The 23,536-nt window shown below is 42.3% G+C and overlaps 1 protein-coding gene across 2 annotated transcripts in view; it reads left to right on the plus strand.

Annotated features, from left to right (window-relative positions):
- The window catches only part of GPC3 (glypican 3), a 461,620-nt gene that overhangs the window by 437,232 nt on the left and 852 nt on the right, over positions 1–23,536 (plus strand). The window lies entirely within an intron of this gene.

The raw sequence follows: 23,536 nt of genomic DNA on the forward strand, positions 1-23,536 counted from the left end.
GGGATTACAGGCATGAGCCACCGTGCCTGGCCAAAATATGGACTTTTTATAGTAGGAATACATTTGCACTTACAAACAGTTAATGGCAAAAACTCTAGGGGGAGAGGGAACTCCTTTTTAAAGGCATTGTCCTAAGTCTCTCTTGAATAACTGGCATCTCACATCATGCTGGAAAAATGTACACAGGGAAATCTTCAGAGCCTCACGAGCTGAGGAAGTAGAAAGATTGCTGAGTGTTTGAAAGGGTTTGGGTTTCATTTGAAGAGCAGCTGCACCCCACCGTGCCTATGCTCTGATACACAGAATATGAGCGAGGTGGTCCATTGGAAATCACCCTGGGTAAGTTGACAGCGAACCTTGGGTGACAGGACACTGCCTGCAATCCATGCCTTCCGAACATCCAGCCCTGGGTTATTGACCTGGGATTCCTGTCCGTCAGTAACTAAGACCAAAGCACAGATCCTTCCCTGAGTACTTTGGCTCATCAAACAATAAAGGTTAGAGAGAGAGAGAGAGAGAGAAGCAGAGACACAGACAGAGAGAAAGGAAGGACATCAAAGGGTGGGAGGGTAGATTATGTGAAAACGCATGAGAGATTTTCTTAGGTTCCAGAGCAGTGTTTCTCCAGAAATGTTAATGGCTTTCTCAAATAAAAAATAACATCTTATGCTTGAAGAGCACGTTAAAGTTTACAAATAATATTTACATATCTTACCTCATTTGAGAAGTGAGCACAAGTATTTAGTATTATACAAGTTTGATGCTAAATAATCAAGTCCTCTCTGCTTATAGACACAGCAGGAAAGGTCTGTGGATCAGCTCCCAGGTTTCTCAGAACACTCCACAGGCTCTGCCCCTGCTCAGAATCCCCATGGCACTCTGTTCATGCCTCTCTTGTGGCACTCATCACATTCTACCTTGGCCTACAGGGGGTTTTGGTACTTGCCCCATCTTCCCCACAAGATAGAGAGTTCCTTGAGGCCAAGACTGAGTTTTCCTCAACTCCATACCCACTATGGCACCTGGCACAGTGTCTAGCAAACAACAGGTACCCAATTTATGTTCATCACTGCCCCTCCTAACACCTATGCCATGTGTCAATCTCCTGCTAGATGGAGAGCCCCTTGAGGGCAGGCTCCATGAGTTCTCCTGTCCCCAATGCCTGGCCCACTGGTTCCTCGAACATCCATAAATGTTCTCAGCACTCAAGAAATGTTACATAAATTGGCCGGGCACGGTGGCTCACACCTGTGAGGTGGAGGTTGCAATGAGCTGAGATCGCACCACTGCACTCCAGCCTGGGTGACAGAGTGAGACTTTGTCTCAAAAGAAAAAAAAAAAAAAAGGAAGGAAGGAAGGTAGGTTATATAAATTAATGAATTAATTACATTATACTAAACATACTCAATATAAACCCTTCCTTTCACCTGTGGCTGCCACACCCGCCACTCATCCACTTTAAGGGCTTATTCATGATGACATGTATTTATTTATTTGTTTGTTTGTTTGTTTGTTTGTTTGTTTGTTTGTTTTTTGAGACAGAGTCTTGCTCTGTCGCCCAGCCGAAGGTGTGATCTTTGCTCTGCCCGCAACCTCCTCACTTCCCAGGTTCAAGCCATTCTCCTGCCTCAGCCTCCCGAGTAGCTGGGACTGCAGGCCGCGCCACCAGGCCTGGCTAATTTTTGTATTTTTGTATTTTTTTTTTTGAGATGGAGTCTTGCTCTGTTGCCCAGGCTGGAGTGCAGTGGCCGGATCTCAGCTCACTGCAAGCTCTGCCTCCCAGGTTTACTTACCTCCTGCCTCAGCCTTCCGAGTAGCTGGCACTACAGGCTCACCACCACCAGCTAGTTTTTTAAGTATTTTAGTAGAGACGGGGTTTCACCGTGTTAGCCAGGATGGTCTCGATCTCCTGACCTCATGATCCACCCGTCTCGGCCTCCCAAAGTCCTGGGATTACAGGCTTGAGCCACCACGCCCGGCCAATTTTTGTATTTTTAGTACAAATAGGGTTTCACCATCTTGGCCAGGCTGGTCTTGAACTCTTGACCTCGTGATCCACCCACCTCGGCCTCCCAAAGTTCTGGGATTATAGGTGTGAGCCACCATACCTGGCCGATGACACGTTTAAACCAAACTGTTTTCATCAGGCCTCAGGTAATGGTGACAAAGATCAGCATCCAGAATTTGATACATTTTCAACCCTATCTTCCCCCAAAAAGGTACTCCAAAAAGCAAATTGTAAAGGTTAGAAGAGATTTTAGAGAAAGAAGCTATAGAGAAAGGAAAAGAAAAAGTAGTGAGATAAAGAAGGTAGATGGGAGAGCCTGGAAGGCAAAGGATGCTGTCTGAGTCTGTTCTCGGGGCCCTGCACCCTCTAAATGCTGCCTGACCAAGGCATGAGAAAAATGAGACCAAAAAAAAAAAGCCCAAATTGAAAAGGGAGCCTCCTAAACTTGGTCTTGGGCTTCATACTGAGGGAAAAAAGAAGATTTGCAGATTACTTACCTTGTTGTTAGTCAAAAGGGGGCTTCACATTTCTCCAATGGGTGACCTAAGCTATAATCTGTCTCCATAGCCCTCTGTAAATATTTCTTCCATTTGTGAGGAAATTACAGTGACTTGAGAGGCTCAACTTACTTTCTCTAATCTCTTGGCAAAGAAATAAAAAGACAACCAGAAATTGCTGTCCGACCGGAATTCTGCATGGCATAGAGAGAACCACTTGGGACAAATCAATTGAGAAAAAAAAAATTCTTTATTTAAGGGGAATGCATCTTTAATCATGGTAATCCCTTTAGTAAATTGCGTTCTCTGGTGACCTTGCATACCTAATTACAGTTTGCTCATTTTGATTTTCTCTTTATATTGTTGCCTGCTTCTTATGCAGTTGTGGATCTGCAGGCTGAGCAATGAACTTACTGCTGGCATTAAAAACTGTCGGTCAAGTGGGTCTCAGGTCCAAAATGTCACCACTTTGGGAAGTGAATCCAAGGTCACCAGATAATTATATTTCCTTTAGCGCTTCCTCAAAATATGTATTCTCCACCCTCTTAAATCATTTGGGTTATCTTCTCCAAGAGGTATTCTCAACACCTTAAAATTGAAAATAAAAATGAAATATTGTAAATGGATTCAACCAAGGACCATAGTAGTGGTAGCTCAAGTACTAGGATTTGCTCCATAATCTAACTGATGTAGCCTCGTGTCATGCTGGGTTTTTTTTTGTTGTTTTTTTTGTTTTGTTTTATTTTGGTTTTATTTATTTATTTATTTATTTATTTTTAAATGAAAGCATTCTATTGCCAAGTCATATTCTGTGGTGAGTCACTGTGACTCCCAGGTCATCTTCTACAGCGTTGTGCCCAGCCAGATTCATCAGATGTTGAAAATGCTGTTTGTTTCAAATGAATATTTTTTAATAGCAGGTGCATTAGGGTAATAGCATTATAAGATGATATTTCAAAAAAAACTTTAATGTCATATTTCCTTGATAACCTCCTCTACATAATCTTTTTGACATCATTTTTAAGAAAAAAAAAGTCTCCCTTCTCACAAAATATTTTTCTCCAACCAATCTGTACCACCTTCTATCTTATAACTTGTCCCCTATACAGCCTCCATTCCTACATGGCAGGACCTTGGCATGTAGGAATCACCATGTACCCAAAGGTGGTATGTTCTAGGATGTTCACTACAGCATTGTTTATATGGGGAGAAATGAAAAACAACCTAAATGCCCATCAGTGGGAAAATGTTAATTGTGTTATATTAATACTATGAAATTCCTTGCAGTAATGAGAAAGAAAGAGGTAGTTCCACATGTATGAACAGGCAGAGATTTCTAACACATTGCATTACAGTCTGAGCCTATGTATGCATACTCATGGAAAATACACTTACCAGTAATTACTCTTGGATAGTGCTAGGAGGGGGAGGTGAAAGGGGGCTTTCTTTTGTTACTCTATATACTTAGGCATTGTTTGAATCTTTAGCTTCAAGAATGTATTCACATGTTGAGTAGTTTTAAAATTAACAAAATAAAAGAACTCTATCAAGAGTTCAGGGAGGATGATTTGAGAGGGGACAAAACAGGGGGGCTGTCACAATAGTCCAGATCAGAGATTATAAGAACATAATCTAAGCAGTAGCAAACAATGGTAATTGAAATAAGAGTTCACAAAATATCAAGGAAACAGAATTTACAGGATGGGGTAATTAATTAGAACTGGAGGATGAAAAAGGAGGAGGAATCTGGGGGTGGCTGGCAAGTTTCTGGATTGGGCAACAGTAGAAGCATTTACTGAAAAAGGGGAACCTGGGAGGAGGGGCAGTTAAGGGAATAGAAATGCTGCAGTGCTGCATTCATCATTTCAGTGGCTTTTTTTTTTTTTTGAGATGGAGTCTCACCCTGTCACCCAGGCTGGAGTGCAGTGGCACAATCTCGGCTCACTGCAGCCTCTGCCTCTCAGGTTCAAGCGATTTTCCTGCCTCAGCCTCCCAAGTAGCTGGGACTACAGGTGCATGCCACCACACCTGACTAATTTTTGTATTTTTATTAGAGACAGGGTTTCACCGTGTTGGCCAGGCTGGTCTCGAACTTCTGGCCTCAAGGGATCCACCCATCTTGGCCTCCCAAAGTGCTGGGATTACAGGCGTGAGCCACCACACCTAGCCTTCAGTGGCATGTTGAGTCTGAAATGCCTGAGAGACATCCAAGTAGAAATGACCAGTGGGCAGTTAGATCTTCAGAAAGATGTCTGAGCTAGAGATGGATTTGGAAATCCTAGGCGATAAACAGAATCAGAGACTTGGATGAGAGCATTTAGGAAGACTTGTAAAATGAGAAGAGTGGAAGGCCAGGGAAGAGATGAGAGAACACCCATCTTTAAGAAATGAGCAGAGGCAAAAGAGCCTGCAAAGGAATCTGAGAATGATCAGAGAAGTAGGAGGAGGATCCAGAAGGAAGTGGTGTAAGAGGGACACCAAGTTTCAAGACAGGGAGTGGCCAGCCTGGCCAGGTGGCATGTGCCCATAGTTCCAGCTACTTGGAAGCTGAGGTGGGAGGATTGCTTGAGCACAGGTGTTCAAGGCTGCAGTGAGCTATGTTTGCATCACTGCACTCCACCTGGGTGATAGAGTAAGACTCTTTCTCAAAAAATGAAAAAAAATACCTGGGTGTAGTGGCATGTCTCTGTAGATACAGGTACCCCAGAGGCTGAGGCAGGAGGATCATTTGCACCCAGGAGGTCAAGGCTATGTTAGAAACAAAATGCTTGTTCCTCAGTGCCACAAAGAAATAGCACTCGAACATAAATTTAATTTTCTCAGCAAGGCAATTTTTACTTCTATAGAAGGGTGAAACTCACGAATGGAGTAATGGCAAGAGCACACCTGAACAAGGGAGGGGAAGGGGTTCTTATTCCTGACACAGGTAACCCCTACTGCTGTGTCGTTCCCCTATTGGCTAGGGTTGGACCACACAGTCTAAGCTAATTCCAATTGGCTATTTTAAAGAGAGCAGGGGTATGAGCCAGAGCAGCGGGGTGAGTAGTTTGGTGGGAAGGACGGTTAGAAACAGGTAACTAAAGGTGTCTTAGGTCAGAGCAGGTAACCAGGGGTGACTCAGGTCAAAGCAGGTGGCCATGGTGAGTCAGGACAGAGCAGGTGACCACGGGAACAGATGTGAACTACTGATTAAAACTGGTGGAAAAGGTTGTTTACTGAAACTACAAGGAAGTTAAACTTTAAAATGCAGGACAAAGAACTGAACATACTGACCTACTGATTCTTTGATGAGAAATCTAGAACTCACTTTATCTAACAGCTGCAGTGAGCCATGATTGCATCACTGCATTCCAGCCTGGGCAGCAGAGTGAGACCCCATCTCAAACAAAAAAAAAAAAAAAAAAAAAAAAGGCCAGGTACAGTGGCTCACACCTGTAATCCCAGCACTTTGGGAGGCCAAGGTGGGCGGATCACGAGGTCAAGAGATCAAGACCATCCTGGCCAACATGGTGAAACCCCATCTCTACTAAAAATACAAAAAGTAGCTGGGTGTGGTAGTGTGCACCTGTAGTCCCAGCTACTCAGGGGCCTGAGGCAGGAGAATCACTTGAACCCGGGAGGTGGAGGTTGCAGTGAGCCGAGATTGCGCCACTGTACTCCAGCCTGGTGACAGAGTAAGACTCTGTCTCAAAAAAAAAAAAGAGGGAGAGAGAGAGAATAGTCTGTAGTTTTGAATGCTGTAGAGAGCTCAGGATGGAAACCCTGAAAAGAATCCATTGAGGAATTAACTATAAACTGGCATGAGGGATCTTATTGGGCTAATGAAAGTGACCTAAAATTGGATTATAGTGATAGTTGCACACCTCAGTAAATTAAAATATTAATGAATTCTGTGCTTGAAATGTACTTGAAATGGGTGAATTTTATGAATTTTGTTTTAAATTATGCCTTAATAAAGTTGTCAAAAATATAAATGGAAAAAAAGAATCCATTGAAAGTTAATTTAGGGCAAGCTATTATTCCAAGGGGCACTTCTAGTCTAATTTCTTCCTAAATGGTTTGGGAAAAGTCCTGTGAAGTAAAATGACAGGGAGTCTATGAGATTACTGATGCTACACCTCGACACCCCTATATTGCAATATCAATATTTAGCTTATTGTTTGATTTGCTTTTCACCAAGCTGATACTATCACCCTATGTCCTGTCCTCCTTTGGATAATTGCAGATTAGTTGTTTTACTTATTTTTATCATTTTCTATTTTTAGCACATATTTCCAGAAAAAAGTAGGATGCCAGGCTCTAAAGCCTCAATTTATACCTGTTTTGGTTGTTGTTGTTGATTGCATTTTAATGTGTTTAAACATGGATTCCTTATTGGCCCTACAATAAGAGATTTCATACTGAAATCTCATCATTCATTTTCTGACACTTCTATGATGCCTGTCCTTCTCAGCCATTTTCCTTCTTAATTTGACCTGGCCAATCACATGATGTATTTGTCTTGGTTAATGGGCACATGTGATGTATTCTATAGTTAGGTAAAAACAAAATGGAAAACTTCTGCCCCTTCTTAGTTGTAAGGAACCAGGGCTGCCAATGACCCTACTTAATTAAGGTGTTCGTTTCTTGCCAATTGCATCTTCTTTTTATTTTGGTTCAATATCTTCCTGCTGCTTATTATAGTCCTGCTTAGTGATCTGGCTGCCACTCTTTGTAGTAGAATTTTCCTTTTTCCCTTTCACATCTTTATAGCCGTGAGTTTGAGCCACTTAGCATCTTTTTCCTTTTCCTGGCCTCCTTTTGCACTTGCTTGCTTTGTTCTAATGCCCACAGAGCTATTTGTATGAGGATCATCCAGCTTTTTCTCCTCAGTTGCCTTTCTGTTGGTTCCTTCTAACTTATGTCCTAATCATGTTCCCAAATTGAATTTTCTTCACCTGATGCCTCTTCTTTTCTTCCTCTGGATCCTGAGTGATGCCATTGTGTGATTGCATTGAGCAAAATATCTACTACCTGTGAATTAGTTTCCTATTGGGAGGGAGAAAAATTCAATGTAAACGATTGCTGAGTTTGTTGCTCCATCTTCTCCATAGGCAGTGTCTTCATATGACCATCTTTACCATATAGGCACATTTCATATTGCTTGATAAGTATTCACACTATTCGTGAGATTAACGTCTAGTTTAATAAACTGGATAGATTATGTGGGTTTTTTCTCCCCACTCTAGGCAGATCCATGGTTATTTCCCTACAATTATGTCTTGGTCAATAACTCCTTGACAGACTTAAAGCCCTCCTCCCTAAGCGAGTCATGGTCTCCAAAAGATGCCGGTCCCTTTCTTTGAAAAGGATGCGAAGCAGTCTCTTTAGATTTCTCTCCAGTGTCTGTGTCAAAGGGAGGAATGCAAAGGTCACTTTAACCCTTATGCCTTTACCCTTCTTCCTGCCATGAGACCTCTCAAGACCTGAATGAAATCTTAGACTCTTAGGGCTAGCAAGGGTCATCAGAAGCTATTTACCTTCACCCCCTCATTCCATGTTTGCATCCCTTCACCAACATCTCTATCTAATGGCTGTCCAAACTCTCATAGGCTGCCTCCCAGAGATAGATCTCACTGGGTAGGGCCAGCCTATGCAATTTCCAGATTGCACTAATTATTAGAAAGTTATCTTTTAAGTCTAGTTTTCAGATTGTGTTATTAGAAAGTTCTTAATTTCTTTTAAATCCAAATCATTTTGCCCTTAGGGAAAAGACAAAGCCGTGAACCAGCATTAACTAAAATGGCATGACTATGGGGCAAGAAGAATCTAAGATGAAGAAAGAGAGAAGAGGAATGACAAAAAGGGTGCAGGCAGGTGCCGGAGTCAGGAGACAGGCAGGCAGTATCAGATAAATAGGTCTGTGGAGCTAGAGGGGCACAGGAGGAAAACTGAGGTGAGAGGCAGAAGTGGTGCTGAGAGGGAATGGAAACTGGTGGAAAATTAAAGAAGGAGATACTGGAGTCTCTTCTAAAAGGAATGGAACCCAGACTAGAGGTTTAAATCAAAGTGGGGGAGGAACAGAAAATCATTTTTAAGATTCAAAACCTATCAGAGGGTTCCAACTTTGCCCTTTGCCTACAGCTATGGAAAAGAGCATTATGGAGACAGGAAAGAATGTTTACTAGAACAAGGACTAGACAGAAGAGAAGGGAATAATTGGACACAGGAAATTAGTTTAAAGAGCAATGGAAAGAGAAAAAGAAGTGAATAGAGAAATGGAAAGGAGGGGGAATGAAAACAGAACTTTTAGGTTAAGGAATTGCATTTATTCCTGTGCCAGCACGTAATTGTATTTTCCTGGCAAGCATCCTGCAGCCCTCTGCAGGGGGAAAGGGGTGCCGGCATGTGTGACTGCAGGGATTGAAGTCTTACTGCTTTGTACTATTACAGCCAAGCGAGGGACTTCATTAACGAGCCTGTGTTTTGATGTCACAGAGACAGGCACTGAAACTTCAATCACCAGCAGTCCATGCACTTGAGAATCAGTGGTGATGGGAGGGGGGGGGTGGGGGCAGGGGGGAGGGGGGGGGGGGGGGGGTAGATTGTGAGGCTGGGACAGGGGTCAAAGGTATGGGAACACAATCATGAAGGTTCCAAGTAAGAAATGAATAGAACCTACTCATCAAAAACCCTGTTTCCTGCTCAGCATGGCACACAGAATGCCGGCATATGTCAGCTGCTCACATAGCAAAGCATCAAGTTCCAGGCAGCAAAAGGGAATAAGAACATAATCTTTGTGGATTCCATCCACATTGAATGCGGTAAACTGATGCTGTGGGTAATGAGGACTGGGTGTTGCTCAGAAATGCCTTGGAATCTAGAGGTCAGGGCTTGAACCCTGCCATTTGCTTCCTGAGCCTTCCACCATTGGCCCTGCCTTTTTCTTGACTTCATGGATCAATGGTGGCTCCTTCTCCTAAGGAAATCATCAGTTAGTAGAGACCAATTCCTTGGGAAGGGTGTCTTGTAAGGAGGTAGCCCTTCACCTGCACATTCTCAGTAGGCTGGGGATGTGTGTTCATTCATGCAGCCATTGATTCCTGCATTCACTCAGTCAGTCAACTGAATGACTGATGTTTTTAGGTGTTTGTGTTAGCCAAGCACTGTGTGGGAGTGACAGAGAGGAATAAGGTGAATTTCTTCCTTCAATGAAGCACAGTCTAGTTGAGGAGAGGAACATAGAAATGACTAACTCTACTATGAGGGAGATGGAAATTAGTACTGTAATAGAAGTTCAATTCAATTAATACTCAGAGAGAGAAGTGATTAATTTGGGTTGAAGTGAGAAGGGAAGGCTTCCTGGAAGAGGCTATCATGTAATTTGAGGCTTGAAAGATACAATTGTGGGGCCGGGTGTGGTGGCTCACTCCTGTAATCCCAGCACTTTGGGAGGCCCAGGCAGGCGGATCACCTGAGGTCAAGAGTTTGAAACCAGCCTGGCCAACATGGTGAAACCCCATCTCTATTAAAAATACAAAATTAGCTGGGCATGGTGGTGCATGCGTGTAATCCCAGCTACTTGGGAGGCTGAGGCAGGAGAATCACTTGAACCCAGGAGGCAGAGGTTGCAGTGAGCCAAGATCACACCATTGCACTCCAGCCTGGGCAACAAGAGCAAAACTTCGTCTAAAACAAAACAAAACAAACAAACAGAAAGATACAATTGTGGATAGAAAAGACAGGGTAGGTGGGAGACAGAAAGACAGAGGGGGAGGAAGGAGAGAAAGAAAAAGAGGGAGAGAGAGAAAAGGATAGAAAGAGAGAAGGAGGGAGGGAAGACAGGAAGAGAGAGGGAGGGAAGGAGAAAAAGAAGGATTGGGAGGGAGGGAGAGGGAGGGAGGAAGGTAAAGAGAGAGAGAGGGAGGACGGTAAAGAGAGAGAGAGGGAAGGAGAGACAGAAGAGAGGGAGGAGGGGAGAAGAAGAGAGAGGGAGATAAAGAGCGGGGAGGGAGGAAGAGAGAGAGAGAGAGGCCATTCGAGGCTAAGGGAATAGCATGAAGAAAGACATGGGAACTCCAGAGTGCTCGGCATTTTCAGCAAATGGTGAATGGGATGGTACGACTGCAGCATATGGCACTTGGAGAAATAAATGGGCAGTTGAAACTGGAAAGCAAGAAAAGATGAGCTGGAGAGGCTCATGAATGCCATGCTCAGGAATTAGGACTCTATCCCACATGCAGTAGGGAGCCATCAAAGGATTTTGAGGAAGAGAGAAATGTGTTCCAACATATGTTTCAGGAAAAGAGTTTTCTCTGGTTCCAGCTATCACAGAATGGAATATTCTTTCTTCCTGGATGGCAATGGGCTGCTGGAGAGGAATGGCTCTTATGTGGCTAAAGCATTGAGGACTGGGTGGCGGTGGTGGGGAAGCTGAAGGAAAGAGGAGAAATGGACAGCATCAAAAGAGATGGCACCTGTGTGAATGTGAGAATGGGCACTCGTTGACATGCAGGTCCAAAGGTGGGAAGAGAGGAGGATGGAGCCAGGATGACAGTGTGTGCTTCCACGTAAATTGAGGGAAAATGAGTCTCAATTCTCAAAATCCCATTGATAATGAGTGTATTAGTCCATTTTTATGCTGCTGATAAATACATGCCCGAGCCTGGGCAATTTACAAAAGAAAGAGACTTAATGGACTTACAGTTCCATATGGCTGGGGAGGCCTCACAATAATGGTGGAAGGCAAGGAGGAGCAAGTCACATCTTATGTGGATGGCGGCAGGCAAAAAGAGAGCTTGTGCAGGGAGACTCCCATTTTTAAAACCATCAGATCTCGTGAGACTTATTCATTATCACAAGAACAGCACAGGAAAGACCTGCCCCCATGATTCAATTACCTCCTACCAGGTCCTTCCCACAACCCTTGGGAATTCAAGATGAGATTTGGGTGGGGACACAGCCAAACCATATCAATGAGGGAGAGATTTCATACTCAGAGAGTATTTAAAGAACAAATTCAAACAGAATAACTTAGGGAGACTGTTCATCTTTCATGTATAAGGATACCTGCCTGCTGTTGATTACTGGACAGGGCGTTTTCAGGGCCTTGAGCCATTTTGACCCCTTGGCTGTTGTATGAGTATCTTTCTTGGCTGTTGGGCATTGCCAGGACTTTCATGCATTTTAGTTCTTTTGACTGCATTTTTTTTTTTTTTTTTGTAAGATCCATCGTGGCTGATTAAAAATGTAAGGTTACCTGATTTGGGGTTTTCCCATCCAAATATATCTAAAACCCTGATACACTGATGAAGCCCTGATATACTTGGGCTCCGAGGGACTGCAAGGCCACTCCCTCACTCCCACAACCCCTCAACAGCAATTGGATTTGGCTACAATAAGTGACACTTTGTGTTTTTCTTCTGTGTGCTCAAAGCCCAATGATGCATACCTCTGTAGCTGCATCATGCCTGAAATGTATATTACAAACAGAGCTCTGTGAATCTAAATGACTAAATAATTTTTTTAATTGTTATGAGGACAGAGTGTATGCTTTCTTTTTTCTTTTCTTTTTTTTTTTTTTTTTTTTTTTTTTTAACAGTTTCAGCGTAGCAGCCTTTGTATGAGTTACAAAAGCAAATGTAAGTTTCCTGAGAATGTGTAAAAGTGTCTCTTAAAAAATGCAGCCTCATGCCTGGGTGTGGTGGCTTACTCCGGTAATCCCAGCACTTTGGGAGGCTGAGGCAGGCCTATGGCTTGAGCTCAGGAGTTCAAGACCAGCCTGGACAACATGGTGAAACCATGTCTGTACTAAAAATACAAAAATTAGCCGAGTGTGCTGATGTGCATCTTAGTCCTATAGGCTGAGGAAGGAGGATGGCTTGAGCCTGGGAGGCAGAGGTTGCAGTGAGCTACGATCGCGCCACTGCATTCCAGCCTGGGCAACAGAGCCAGACCCTGTCTCAAAATAATAATAATAATAATCATCATCATCATCATAATCATAATGATGCAGCCTCAGATTAAAATCCTTGGTGAAAATTACCCTCTTCCCCATTCCCAATTGAGGAGCTATTTATATCTGCTATTCCAGGGTAGCACTCAAATATCCATTCATCTTCATTCTTTTGGACAACTTAAATTGACTTTCAAAGCACAGAAAGCATACCATTTGGCATGGATGCTTTGGTATCAGGTATATTCACACACAGACTCCTCTACAAGGTAAGATACCAGAGTAGTGGTGCACTCCCCTTAGGAACTAGGGAGCATCCCCAGATGCTTTTATCTCTTGGTTTCTAGTGTATGGTTTTTTTTTTTTTAATTTTAATTATGGCAAAATATATAGGATGTAAACTTTGCCATTTTAACCAATTTTTATTTTTTATTGAAGTAAAATATACATATATATTTTGCCATCTTTATTAATTTTGAGTGTGCAGTTCAGTGGTAATGAATACATTTGTGTTCTTTTTTTTTCTCCTTCATCCCTCCTGCTTCTCCCCTTCCCAGCCTCTGGTAACCACCAATCTACCTTCATGAGATCTATTTTTTAGCACCCAAATATGAGTGAGAACATGCAATATTTGTCTTTCTATGCCTGGCTTATTTCACTTAACATAATGGCCTCCAATTCCATCCATGTTGTTGCAAATGATAGGATCTCGTTCTTTTTTATAGCTGAATAGTACTCCACTATGTGTACATACCACATTTTCTTTATCCATTCATCTATTGATGCACACTTAGGTTACTTCCAAATCTGGCCTATTGTGAATAGTGCTACAAGAAACCTGGAAGTACAGATATCTCTTCGATATACTGATTCCCTTTCTTTTGAGTATATACCTAGCAGTAGGATTGCTGGATCATATGGTAGTTTTATTTTTTGTTTTTTGAGGAACCTCCAAACTGTTCTCCATAGTGGTTGTTTACATTCCTACCAACAGTGTACAAGGTTCCTCTTTCTTCACATTTGAACCATTTTAAAGTGTACAGTTCAGTAGTGTTAATTTCATTCACAATGTTGTGCAACCATCACCACTATTTCCAAATCATTTCATCACCCCAAAAGAAACTCTGTAACCTTTAAGTTGTAACTCACCCTTCCCCTACCCCCAGGCCCTGGCAATCACTAATCTACTTTCTCTATCTATTTGTTTATGCTGGACATTTCATATAAATAGAATTATATACTATGTGGTATTTTGTGACTGGCTTCTTTCACTTACTGTAATATTTTTTTAAGTTGTGTGTGTGTGTGTGTGTGTTTTGTTGTTGTTGTTTTAATCTTGGCTATTCCACATCCTTCTTAATGTGTATATTAAGTTGTTCTTCAGCTAGGTAGAAGAGGTGTATACATATCATTATGTAAAATAATTCTTTTGGCTGACCTGGAATGACACAAAGAAAATAAAAGTGAGGAACATTTGAGTAATAATAACCTTAATGTCTCAGAACTTGTAAGGGCTGAAAATTGGACAAACTGAAGAATTCCAGCATAAGTTTCTGTGTTATTCTAGAATGCAGGCTAATTTCAATGTGTGTTTGGTGCAACTAAAAACTAACAGCAATAGGAGATAAGTTAGAGAAATGACTACCTTGTGGAGAATTTAGGGCCACCAACATATTAGAAGTAGTTAAAGTCCTATCAGTGTTTGTCAGTCTTTAGAAATCGACATCCCCATTTGTTTGTTTGTTTGTTTGTGTATTTATTTATTTATGAGATGGAGTCTCACTCAAGGCTCATTCATGTGGTGCCATTTATCGGTACATCATTTCTTTCTTTTTTTTTTTTTTTTTGGCTAATATTCCATTGAATGGATGTACCATATTTTGTGTCTCCATTCATCTGTTGCTGGACACTTAGATTCTTTCCACCTTTTGGCTATTATGAATACAATGCAGTGAGCATTGGCATACAAGTATCTGCTTGAGTATATGGTTACAGGTTGTTTATGCATCAACAACAGAAAGAATATAGTATTTTTAAAGGCCATTTTGCTTTGGAATTCTAGAAGCACCTTCTAACAAAACTTGGTTGTATAGACTGGTGAGGTGTTGTGGCACTAACAGCACTGCCATGCACCCCAGGCACAGTCAGGGTGGCAAATGCCTCATTTCACTCACTCTCAGACTTCTCAGAGAATCCACATTAGCTCCCCCTCTCTCCTTAACTCAGTACTCACTGTCTTTTTTAAAAAGTGGGTCTCGCTGTGTTGCCCAGACTGGAGTACAGTGGCTATTCATAGGTGCAATCATAGTGCACTATAATCTTGAACTCCTGGCCTCCCACCTCAGCAACCCAAGTAGCTGGGACTACAGACAGGCACCATGGCTACATCTGGTTTCTTACCCAACGATCCTACTGAAACATCTTTCAAAAATCACCCATAACCTTCTATTTAACATCTACAGTGGCTTCTTTTCAGTCTTTACTTTTCTTGACCCCTATGCAACATTTGACCGTGTTAACCCACCCCTCTTTAAAGTACTTCCCGTCCCTTGCCTTCTCTACATCAGTTCTCTTGATCTTCTTCCCTGGCCATTGTGTACAGTGTCTCTGTCCCCAGCTCCTCTTCTACTACTGACTGTTAGGACCATCATTTCCCATGGGAATGAGATAACCTTTCCTGTGGGAAGTAAAGGCTTTGATGAGCTTTGATATCTGTGGAGCTGTTAAGCAGCCTCAGGCAAGAAGGACCTGTAGACATCAGAGGAGTGGTCATGACACTGCTGGGGAAGGTGGTGAGAATGCTGGGGCTGCTGGAGGAGAGCCACCACCCGCATTACCCACGCATACTGTCAGTGCTTCCAGGATGGGGTTGTTCTGTTCCTGGGAATATGATTTGACTCATGATGTGCCTAAATAACTATGGTAGGCTGGGCACAGTGGCTCACGCCTGTAATCCTAGCACTTTGGAGGCTGAGGAAGGAGGCTTATTTGAGGCCAGGAGTTTAAGACCAGTCTGGGCAACAGAGCAAGACCCTGTTTCTACAAAAAATAAAAATAAAATATTAGCCAGGCATGGTGGCACACACCTGTGGTCCCAGCTACTTGGGAGGCTGAGGTGGCAGGATTGCTTGAGCCCAGGTGCTCAAGGCTGCTGTGAGCCATGATCGTGCCACTGCACTGGGAAACAGAGTGAGACCCCATCTCTATAAGTGGTAAGTATGTAAGTAAGTAAGTAAGTGGTGGCCCATATGACTTTTTTATTTCTTTCTTAATGGCTACACATAATAGTGAAGCATAGCTGGTGGTTGAAACCCCCTGGAAACATTTGTGTTAGAAAAAGAAAGCAGTCTGAGCCCTAGTTAAGGACAATCACCATGATGTTTCCCTCGTAACAAGGAAGTTGCCATAGAAAAGACCACATTAAGTCACTTATCAGGAATTTGTGAGTCAAAAGGTCCAGCATGGTAGTTGACAAAGCCCAGGTGACCCAAGTTGCCTAACAGTGCTGGAGTTGTTTTTGTTTGTTTGTTTGTTTGTGACAGGGTCTTACTCTATCACCCAGGCTGTAGTGCAGTGGCACAATCACAGCTCACTGCAGCCTCAGCCTCCTAGACTCAAGCTATCATCCCACGTCAGCCTCCTAAGTAGCTGGAACTACAAGCACATGCCACCATGCCCAGCTAACTTTTCTGTTTTTTGTAGAAACAGGGTTTCACCATGTTGCCAAGGCAGGTTTCAAACTTCTGGGCTAAAGTGATCCATCCCCCTTGGCCTTCCAGAATACTGGGATTACAAAGTGTAAGCCACTGTGCCCGATCTCTAACAGTGTTTTTAAGATTCTTCTACCTAAATACCCTGCTACGTCAGAGAAGAGTGAGTGAATCCCCACTCCTGAGGATTTGAGACATAACCTGCTAAACAGGAAATGTCTGATTAAGTCTTCAGTGAGCTTGCAACTAATATATTTCTGCTCCATCATTAGCCTTGCATATTTTAGTATAAAAAAGTGTGCTTTCCCCCTAATTCCCTAGGAAGAAGCATGCGATGGTTTCATGTACCTACAACCCACTGCAGTGTAATCTGAAGATACACATATTCCAGATTGAGAAACAGAGGCCTATAATAAGAGAGGCCATGCCTCAGCTAATGGGAAAAATTCATTGTATTCTTTCAACATCCCATTGTTGTAACTAAAGATGTTTGCAAGCTGGAATGAGCCATAAGAAATGAAGCGGACATCTCATTGCCCAAACCCTCTTCTAGGAGAGGCCATTGGATTATTCCCAGGTGTTACTGTCATTTAGTGGGCAAAATTAGCAACTCATTTGTTTGTCAAAAAGGCAGATTGTGGGCTGGGTGTGGTGGCTCACACCTGTAATCCAAGCACTTTAGGAGGCCAAGGCAGGCAGATCACCTGAGCTCAGGAGTTCGAGACCAGCCTGGACAACATGGTGAAACCCTGTCTCTACGAAATATACAAAAATAATCCTGGAGTGGTGGTGTGTATTTGTAATCCCAGCTACTCAGGAGGCTGAGGCACAAGAATCACTTGGATGCTGGAGGTGGAGGTTGCAGTGAGCCAAGGTCAGGCCACTGCACTCCAGCCTGGGTGACAGAGCGAGACTGTCTCAAAAAAAGGCAGATTGTTAAATGAGCCCATTCCCAAAAGGAGTCCCATTAGACCAATTAAAAACCAGAGGTCTCAAGTGTTCCTTGTCCTCCTTATCTGATCTATGAAGAAGAAAATCTAGACTCCCGGAGACCCAAGGGTCATTTGCAAAGTCATTTTCTTCTGCTTTAAAGTCTAGTCATTTCACATCTAAAAGTTCACAAAAGAGGAGGTATTGAGGTGGCAGGAAAGAGGGTTGTGCTGAAGGGAGAACAAGGAAACCAGGGTCTGTTTTGGATTCAAGAGTGAATGGCAGAGCCCAATGGCTCTTGTGGGAACAGGCAGCAGAGTGAGCGGTATTGCAATGAATGTGATTTCTCCAGAGATTTCCCCCAGGTTCAGCCTCTGGGGTTTGCCAAGCAATGTCCTGAGGTTTCACGTATTCATGTCTTGGAGGCCAACTGTACACAGCAAATGCAAAACACAGAGATAGCAGTATTGCTCTGTTGCTATATTAGGGCCAGATTGAAGCCATCTGCTGATGCAAGCTTGGCAAGAAAGAAATCCCTATGCTTGGCTCAGCAGCAGTGTTTTCTCTCCTGGCATTTTGATAGCAGCACTTCTTTCAGGCTGCCCTGTGAAGTCTTCCTGTTGGTATGGGTGAAGCCCCCATAGCAATGCATCATCCTCCTTGAAGCCCACGCCCTCAGAGGGTGAGCATTTGCTTCCTATTATGTGCTCAAGACTCCAGTAGCTTTGTAAGGGCCCAAAGGCTTGTATTCCTGGCTCCCAGATCCTCCTGTGCATGCCTGTCCATACCTGCTTGATGCACCCCAGGTCCAGCAACTTCTCCCCCAAAGCTCTGTGTGTACTGGCTTCAGTGGAAGTTGTTATGCCAGAGTTTAAAAGCAAAACAGAAACAATCCAGCATGGATGTGTTTATTGCCAGGATCTCTCATCCAAGATTAAAAAACAGCTCAAGAAAAAAAGAGAATTCAGAATTTGGTAGTTGATGAATATTACCAGAGAAACATCCCAAGGGAAGCAACTGATTGACCTGGCTTGCTTATGGAGGCCCTGTCAGGGGTGGAAAAATGATTACAGCCTGCAGCAGGCTATATCCCTCACTGGGCTGCAAGAGCCTTGGAATCAAAGAGAAATAAAACTAGAAGGAAACTTAGAAGTCATCCAGTTCAACACTTTGATTTACCAGATGGGGCAACTGAGGCCCAGAAAAGAAGGAAATGACTTGTCTAAGGTGAGATAATAAGTCAGTAGCTAAAGTAGGCGTGGAACCCAGGGCTTCAGACTGCCAGGATGCGCAGGATCACTTGAGGCCAGGAATTTAAGACCAGCCTCCTAGGGACTCTGCTAGGAGATGCTGAATAACCAAAGATAGAGGGCTCTCCATTTATTGCTTTTCTCAACAAAGAAAAACTTTTCAACACACAAAACATTGCAGACATTAATGACTGACAATTATTTTTAAAATAATTATCTAATCTGCAACACAAAGGACATGAAGGCAAAATGAGAGTCAGGGGCTGAGTGTGTAATTAGTACAGATGTTGGGTCTACCCTCTGGGCATAGTTAAACTGATTACAAATAGAAACAGATTTTTGGATTTAGCATGAAAATCTCCTTGCTGGCCCAAAAGGTTCTTACTGATGATCAAGATAGAAACAATTTATGTGCATTTTATAATATGTACCTAATACAGCAAAAATATGTTCTGGAAAATCACTGATAAACATAAAGATATGAATGATTGAAAAGAGAATGGTTTGTGGTGATTCTCATAATACATCTGGTTTGTAGCAAACTGAGAAGTTTCTGGTTTGGTGTAGATTTAGCCACTTTGTAAGGTTTTTTTGTTTGTTTGTTTGTTTTTAACTTTGCTACTGGCTGATCCCCAGATACTATTCCCACAGGCTTCTTATTTATTTCAACACAAGATGTCTGACAAGTCTCTCCCTCTTAGAGCTGTCTTCCACAGTGTTAACAATGATCTTTCTAAAAAACACAAATCAGATTGTGTTGTTTGCTTACTTCAAAACCTTCAGTGGCTCCCTGTTGCTCACAGAATAGTTTTAGCTTTCCTAATCCACCGTAATTTGGCTCTTACTTGTCCCTCCGCCTTACCTTTCATCACCACCACCTCTTCCCCCACAATACACACACACACACACACACACACACCACAACAATATACATTCTGTGGCTCCTCCTACCATGGGGTCTATTTGCTGCTTCTGAATATGCCTCACAGACATTCTCTGAGCTTGGTGATTTGGGTCAGGCTGCACCCTCTGCCTGGAATAACCATTCATTCAGCCCATAATTCTGTCCATCCTTCATGGTGTAGATTATGTCCCAGTTATTCTTAATTTTATTTTTTATTTTTATTTCAATAGTTTTTGGGGTACAGGTATTGTTTGGTTACATAGATGAATTCTTTAGTGGTGAATTTTCAGATTTTAGTGCACCCATCATCCGAGCAGTGTATACTGTATCCAATATGTAGTCTTTTATCCCTCACCCCACTCCCGCTCTTTCCCCCGAGTCCCCAGTGTCTGTTATATCATTCTTATGCCTTTGCGTCCTCATAGCTTAGCTCCCACTTATAAGTGAAAACATACAATATTTGGTTTTCCATTTCTGAGTTACTTCCCTTAGAATAATGGCCTCCGGCTCCATCCGAGTTGCTGCAAAAGACATTATTTCATTCATTTTTATTGCTGAGTAGTGTTACATGGTGTATATATACCACATTTTCTTTATCCACTTGTTGGTTGATGGGCACTTAGGCTGGATCCATATCTTTGCAATGGCAAATTGAGCTGCTATAACCATGCTTGTTCATGTGTCTTTTTCATAGAATGACTTCTTTTCCTTTGGGTAGATACCCAGTAGTGGGATATCCCAATTGTTTTAAGAAGCCTTCCAAGATCTGTCTATTTGAAATTTTTATCTCTTTCTCTTTTATCCCCAAGATGTTTTCCTTGTGCCTTTAACTGAGCCCTTTCTACTTTCTGCCATGTAGCTAGTTGGATTGTCTCTTGATCAATTTCCCTTGCCAGTGAGGGGGCTCACGAAGGCAGACAGTAAGTCTTTCTCTAACCCTCTACTGTGATGCTTGAGACATCATAGGCTAGTTTTGTTTGTTGAATTAAATTGGATTACATTTCCCCTGTCCAGAAATGTCTGTATTTATCTTTCACCAAAAATCCTATTTCCTCTGTCTCCATAATGCTTCCTTACTATGCTGAGCTATTCCCTTTATCTCTAATTTTCATGATGGTGGCCCAAGCATACAGTGGCTTTATTGGGATTCCCATCAGTTATAAGCCACAGGTACCTGGCTATGGAATTGGGTGATAAACTTTTGCTACTGCTGAATGAAGCGCCTCAGGAAACCTGCAGCCACAGCTTAGGGAACACAGGGAGATAGCATTCTGAATATTCCTGGGGGCCTTTTAGAGGTAGAATACTTGGCCACCTTTGTGGTTGGGGTATCTAATGACTTTGGCCATCATTGTTGTTTTCTTCAGGGAAATAGAACTGATATGATAACTCCCATTCCCAACCCAGAGCTCTTTTCAGGATTTCAAAAAGTTTAACAAGGCTACTTAATCAAGTATGTCTTCAATTTTATGTGCAAACAGTGACTTTGCTCTCATGCTTTTTGGAAGTTCTCTTTGGCACTGTGTATTTCACCAATGGAGTTTGTTTTCAAGAAGAATCCATTACTACTTAATCACTGTAGTTTATTTGGTATATAGAATTTTTCAAGAGGCAGTATAGCTTCATTTGAGGTTTAGAGTCAGACCTGGACTCAAATAGCTCCTTTACTCCATACCAGCTATGTAAATATGGGTAAAATAATTAATCTGAGCTTGAGCTTCCTCTCCAGTAAAATGGGAATTATAATACCTACCTTATAACATCGTGGAGATGGTTAAATTAAATGAAATAATGTACAGAAATAGTTTAACACAGTGCCTGGCCTACAGTGAGCACTCAGTAATTGGGCATCATTACTATAATTTCAAAATACAGGGCTGAAGAGATAGAAATAACAAAAGAAGACCAGGCGCGGTGGCTCACGCCTGTAATTCCAGCATTTTGGGAGGCTGAGGCAGTCAGATCACTTGAGCTCAGGAGTTTGAGACCAGCCTGGGCAACATGGCAAAACCTTGTCTCTAGAAAAAAAAAAAATACAAATACAAATAATAGCCAAACAGGGTGGCACATGCCTGTGGCCCCAGCTACTTGGGAGGCCAATGTGGGAGGATTGCTTGAGCCCTGGAAATCGAGGCTGCATTGAGCCATGATCGCACCACTATACTGCAGCCTGGGCGACACAGAAAGACCCTGTCTCAAAAAAAACAAAACAAAACAAAACAAAACAAAAAACAAACAAAATCAGAAGAGGTCTTTACTGGCAAAAAAAAAAAAAAAAAAAATTAGAAACAACTGGATTTAACAAAACTTCAGGGTTTGCCATAACTACTACAGTAAACAAAACTGTTGAAAGTTAGCAGATGATTTGAAAAAAGAAACAGTGCAGGAGCTGAGCAGTGGCATTAATAGATATTATTTCATCTTGATGTCGGGCAAGGGGCACTATCCAGAAAAGGAATCTGAAAGTAATGCTGAGAGTGCTCTCATTCAGTTCAACCCTAAAAATACTCCTCTTCATTTAAGTTGAGAAGTTGCTGTGAGAACCAAGGCTGGGCTTTCAACAGATCTAGCCATATGTGCTCTCCACTTTGGTGAAACCCGATCGTGACCTAAGCCTGTGCTATCCTTGCCGACTGACAGCTGACCTCGGCCTTCTCTGTGCACCCTGCATAGTTCACCTTTCAAAGAAAGAGGTCTGATTTCCAAGTAGAGCATTGCTCTTTGTTCTTTTTCTCTTTTATTTTGTTTGTACGTATTTATTTTGGAAGGGAGGGAATCTAGATTATAGTCTGCTCTGTTGCTTTTCCCTGGGTAAGAGGGTTTCCTGGAAAATTTGATTTGAATTATTATGAGTACTCAGGAAGAAAAGCTCTCTGCTTTTAAAGGAGTAAAATGTAACCAGATTCATATATCTTAAACATTAGGACATTATTTCTTTCTACAGCCATGAAAATAGTTAATAACAAAATGGAGAAAATATTTGTATAAAATGTAGGCAAAAGTTCAACAAAATATATATTATTAAAATGAATAGGAAAAATATCAATACCCACTAGATAAAAAGGCAAAAGGTATAAACTACTACGCGTTAAGAAATATAATTAGTAAACTAAAACATAGAAAAAGTTTATCTGCACTAGTAATCAAATCCCTGCAAAATAAAGAAACGTTGAGATGTCGCCTTGTATTAACAAAAATTATCTTTTTTCAATGGAGGTGCTGTAAATTGGTTCTCTCATCATTGCTGGTGGCAGTATAGATTGCAATAGACCTTTTGGAAATTGGCATCTTAGTCTGTGAAATTAGACTCCCTGGCTTTGATCACTTTGACCTTGCTGCCTGCCCCAACCAGTGCCAGCCTTAGCGGAGCCCTGGTCCTGGGCCCTGCTCTATACTGGACCAGCTGAGTCCCCACACTTTTTTCCTGTGACTTATTGAGTGTTTCATCCCCTGTAAGAGAAGCTCTTCCTTCCTCTTCCTTCCTTCCCTCTGTAGAATCCCAGTCATTTCCTCTGTGCCTGTTGTTGGGCATCTCAGTGTCCCAAAGGATCTTTCCAGCTCCCTTGGCTACCAGACAGTTGGCTGGTGAAGTTGCTCACATCATATCACCTTCACAGGATATTGAAATAGCAACATTGACAGTGGAGTCTAGAATCGCCAAGAGAGTAGATTTGATCTCTAAATCTGGAAAAGCAAATCTGAAACATATTGAGCCCTGGGACAGTGTCAGCCATCTTGAATTTCTTGATAAACCACTGTCTTCCTTAGATTTGCCTTCTGGGGCCACCTTTGCTTTAGGACAAGCTAAATAACACCGTGATTTTTTTTTCAGAATCATGAACATATATCATAAATGCTAAGCAGTCCAAGAATGAAAGGCCCTTGCCCATTAGCCTCTCCTTACTCCCATTCACTTGGTATCAGTTTAAATCTATGCTTTGGTCAATTTTGCTTTTTTGCGAGGATTGTTTCTAGGGGGAAATGAAAAGACCTTATAGATAAAAGGAGAATTATTTGGGAAAATAAAACAACTTTCAACAGGAAACTACCTATTCTCAACCCTAATTAAAGGGAAGCTCCCAGGACAAGGAAATGTATATAAGGTGCAGGGCCTAAGAAAGGTACACTGGGAACCCACAGCACCCCCTCCCCACCAGCACACATACACACAAGAACACACCACAGGGTATAGTCACCCACATGGCATCTTATGTTTTGATAACCATAAGATCTGCTGAAAATGCCCTTCAAGCAAAACCTTGCCTGGGAGGAGATGTTGCAAAGGGCTAGCGTGCACCCTACA

Source organism: Papio anubis, chromosome X (assembly GCF_008728515.1).
Source record: "Papio anubis isolate 15944 chromosome X, Panubis1.0, whole genome shotgun sequence".
Lineage (NCBI taxonomy): Eukaryota > Metazoa > Chordata > Mammalia > Primates > Cercopithecidae > Papio > Papio anubis.